This window comes from Triticum urartu, chromosome 6A (genome assembly GCF_056163025.1).
Source record: "Triticum urartu cultivar PI428250 chromosome 6A, HENAU_Tu73, whole genome shotgun sequence".
Taxonomy (NCBI): domain Eukaryota; kingdom Viridiplantae; phylum Streptophyta; class Magnoliopsida; order Poales; family Poaceae; genus Triticum; species Triticum urartu.
In genome coordinates, this window is record NC_141878.1 from 482398883 (window position 1) to 482402993 (window position 4111).

Consider the following 4111-nt stretch of genomic DNA (forward strand, 5'->3'; position numbering starts at 1 on the left):
AGGCACATCATCAACTTTCAACCCTGTTCTGACTTCATTTGCTATTTTTCATGCATTTAATGATTTTTTGAGCTAAATGACCCTGAAAATGAAAAACACTACAAATGAACTCTAAAAAGGTTGAAACTTGGCATGGTATCATAATTTCACCCACATAGCATGTGATAAATAGTTGATAGGGTTATGGCAAAAATTGGATGCACTTCGTGTACAAAATGGACAATCTCTTTTGAAGTATTAGGGTTTCGGGTGAAAACTCATCTATTACAAAGTGATTTACTTTTTAACATGTAAATACAGTGATATTCTAGATCAAAGCCATCATCAGAATAGTTGTGGAGCCGTAACCATAGATAATATTCACTTTTTCTTCGTGTGTGTCCCTTGCTTATTGCGCCATAACAATGGATAATCTTCATCATTTAACAGGATGCTTGAGTCAGTCTTCACTATGAATGGAGGAATTTCATGAAATTTTTCATAATGTTTAGACATGTCTCTCTTGTCCTCCACTCCCACGATGTTTCTTTTCCCTGAAGGAACTATGTGGCACTTTGGCTCATTGTATGGTGTATTCGCTTCCTTATCTTTCCTTTTTCTCGGTTTGGTAAACATGTCCTTCACATAGAAAACTTGCGCCACATCATTGGCTAGGACGAATGGTTTGTTTGTGTAGCCAAGATTGTTGAGATCCACTATTGTCATTCCGTACTACGGGTCTACCTGTACCCCACCTCCTGTCAGATTGACCCATTTCCACCGAAACAAAGGGACCTTAAATTCACGCCCATAGTCAAGTTCTCATATGTCCTCTATGTAACCATAATATGTGTCATTTGCCCTATTGGTGTTTGCTACATCAAAGCGGACACCACTGTTTTGGTTGGTGCTCTTTTTATCTTGGGTGATCATGTAAAACGTATTCCCATTTATCTCGTACCCTTGGTAAGTCAATACAGTTGAAGATGGTGTCCTGGCCAACAAGTACAAATCATCTCCAACAATGTTGTTGCCCATGAGATGTGTTTGCAACCAACCGCCAAAAGTCCTGATGTGTTCACGTGTAATCCAGTTGTCAGACTGCTCTGGGTGTTTGGAGCGTAGATTATTCTTGCGTTCATTGATATATGGGGCCACCAAGGTATAATTCTGTAAAACTGTGTACTGTGCTTGTGCCCAAGAATGCCCATCCCTACATATTATTGAATCCGCTCCTAGCGTGCCTTTTCCACTCAATCTCCCCTCATGCTGCGATTGAGGAACACCAATCGTCTTAAGGTCAGGAATAAAGTCAACACAAAACCCAATGTCCTCCTCTGTTTGATGGCCCGTGGAGATGCTTCCTTTTGGCCTAGCGCGGTTACAGACATATTTCTTTAAGACTCCCATGAACCTCTCAAAGGGGAACATATTGTGTAGAAATACAGGACCTAGAATGGCAATCTCGTCGACTAGGTGAACTAGGACGTGCGTCATAACATTGAAAAAGGATGGTGGGAACACCAACACGAATCTGAAAAGACATTGGACCAAATCATTCTATAACCCTGGTAGGATTTTTGGATCGATTACCTTCTGAGAAATTGCATTGAGGAATGCACATAGCTTCAGAATGCCTAATCGAACATTTTCTGGTAGAAGCCCCCTCAATGGAACCAGAAGCAGTTGCATCATAATCACGTGGTAGCATGAGACTTTAGGTTCTGGATTTTTTTTCTTTGCCATATTTATTATTCCCTTTATATCCGACGAGAAGACAGATGGGGCCTTGATACTAAGCAGGCATTCAAAAAAGATTTACTTCTCTACTTTGGCAAGAGCATAGGTGGCAGGACCTTGATACTGCTTTGGATGCATGCCATCTTTTTCGTTCACACGTTGCTGGTCCTCCCGTGCCTTGGGTGTATCTTTTGTCTTCCCATACACGCCCAAGAAGCCTAGCAGGTTCAGGCAGACATTCTTCGTCACGTGCATCACATCGATTGCAGAGCGGACCTCTAGGTATTTCCAATAGGGTAGGTCCCAAAATATAGATTTCTTCTTTCACATGGGTGCGTGTCCCTCGTCGTCATTCAGAACAGATTGTCCGCTAGGACCCTTTCCAAAGATTATTTGTAAATCCTTGACTATATTAAGTATATCATCACCACTACGGAGGACATGCCTCTTTCGGTGATCTGCCTCACCTTTGAAATGCTTGCCTTTCTTTCTTTAGGCATGCTTGGTCGGAAGAAATCGACAATGTCCCAGGTATATATTCTTCTTGCATTTGTTCAAATATATACTTTCAGTCTCATCTAAACAATGCGTGCATGCGTGGTATCCCTTGTTTGTCTATCCTGAAAGGTTACTAAGAGCATGTCAATCATTGATGGTTACAAACAACAACACTCGTAGGTCAAATTCCTGCTGTTTGTGGTCATCCCACACACATACACCTTTTTAGCCCAAAGTTGTAAAATTTCTTCAACTAATGGCCTTAGGTACACATCAATGTCATTGTCGGGTTACTTAGGGCCTTGGATGAGCACTGGCATCATAATGAACTTCTGCTTCATGCACAACCAAGGAGGAAGGTTATATATATATATATATAGTCACGGGCCAGGTGCTATGATTGATGCTTTGCTCCCCAAAAGGATTAATGCCATCTGCACTTAAACCAAACCATAAGTTCCTTGCGTCACCTGCAAACTCCGGCCACTTTCTCTGGATTTTTCTCGACTCTGACCCATCAGCGGTACTCTGAACTTCCCGTCTTACAGTCTTCTTTGTGTCATCGCAACAACTTGGCATGCTCTTTGTTTCTGAACAGACGTTTGAACCGTGGTATTATAGGAGCATACCACATCACCTTGGCAGAAACCCTCTTCCTGGGGCGCTCGTCCTCAACATCACCAGGGTCATCTCGTCTGATCTTATACCGCAATGTACTGCATAACGGGCATGTGTTCAAATTCTCGTACTCACCATGGTAGAGGATGCAGTCATTAGGGCATGCATGTATATTCTGCACCTCTAATCCTAGAGGGCATAGAACCTTCTTTGCTTCGTATGTACTGTCAGGCAATTCGTTATCCTTTAGAAGCTTCTTCTTCATTATTTTCAGTAGCGAACCAAATCCCTTGTCAGATACACCATTGTCTGCCTTCCATTGCAGCAATTCCAGTGTGGTACCGAGCTTTGTGTTGTCATCTTCGCAATTTGGGTACAATCGTTTTTTGTGATCCTCTAACATGCGTTTGAACCTCAACTTCTCCCTTTCACTTTTGCATCCTCTCTGTGCATCAACAATGACCCGCTGAAGATCATCATCACGCACATCTGGTGCCTCTTGATCTTCAGCTTCCCCCGTTGCAGTATCACCATATTCAGGGAACATAGGATAGTTGTTATCATCCTGTTCTTCTTCATTGTCTTCCATCATAACCCATCTTTCTCCATCCTTGGTCCAAACATTATAGTGTGGCATGAAACCCTTCTCAAGCAGGTGGAAGTGATGGGTTCTCATGGAAGAGTGATCCTTCGTATTCCTACAGTCAGTACATGAACAATACATAAAACCATTCTTCTTGTTTGCCTCAGCCACATCGAGAAAATTATGCAGGCCTGTAATGTACTCAGAGGTGCATCGGTCACCGTACATCAATTGTCGGTTCATCTGCATGCATTATATAATTAAGAAAATCAAAAACCATTACAGAACATCATGAATAGAGAAATGACCAAATTAATATAAGTTCATCATCACAATAAAACCAAAGTATAGTAGTGATCAAACATTATTACTGTTGGGACCCCGATTCTAAGTCACACCGATCTAGCATGTAACACCTCATATCACTTTGCGGCCTCACGCACAGTATTCCCACGGGTGTCGCCTTACCATGGCCCGGGACCGTTTGCGCCTTTTGGCTCACGTATATGATAGTATCGCTAGCATCCATATGACAGAGAACCCGAGCCCACATGACTAGTCGTGAACCCGAAGTGGCACTAACTTACGGGGACAGGCAGCCTTCAAGCATAACATCCATGACGAGTGGCTTGCCTGGCACCTTGGATAGGAAAAGCCGAAATCTATGGCAGCCCTCACGACACTCATGACCCT

At 42.7% G+C, this 4111-nt stretch overlaps 1 pseudogene; it reads right to left on the bottom strand.

Annotated features, from left to right (window-relative positions):
- Positions 1-360: 360 nt before the first annotated feature.
- On the bottom strand, positions 361-3511 carry LOC147965797 (uncharacterized; annotated as a pseudogene).
- Between the last annotated feature and the right edge of the window lie 600 nt (positions 3512-4111).